Source organism: Penaeus monodon, chromosome 27, assembly GCF_015228065.2.
Source record: "Penaeus monodon isolate SGIC_2016 chromosome 27, NSTDA_Pmon_1, whole genome shotgun sequence".
Taxonomy (NCBI): Eukaryota; Metazoa; Arthropoda; class Malacostraca; order Decapoda; family Penaeidae; genus Penaeus; species Penaeus monodon.
This window is the reverse complement of record NC_051412.1, coordinates 9,164,349-9,164,560: the sequence shown is the minus strand read 5'-3', so window position 1 is coordinate 9,164,560 and position 212 is coordinate 9,164,349. Positions and strand designations below refer to the sequence as shown.

Here is a 212-nt window from a genome sequence, read left to right as displayed (position 1 = left end):
GTTTTAAAAGTTTTTATATATAGTATCATTTATTGCCCAAAATGGAAGAAAATTTTAGCATTTATCTTATAGGGAAGTAAATTGTTTTGTTGTATGGGAGTAAACATTAGGAGATTTGATACTTATTACGATTAAAAAGTAATTGAATTTGTTTTACAGTCTATTAGGCACAAATATTTCAATAATAGTGATACATTCCATCTCTACATCCC

General features: G+C 25.9%; 1 protein-coding gene across 1 annotated transcript in view; it reads right to left on the bottom strand.

The window, feature by feature from the left end:
• LOC119590563 (phosphatidylserine synthase 1-like) overlaps positions 1–212 on the bottom strand; it is a gene marked incomplete at its 3' end in the record, with an annotated part of 127,161 nt that overhangs the window by 43,129 nt on the left and 83,820 nt on the right.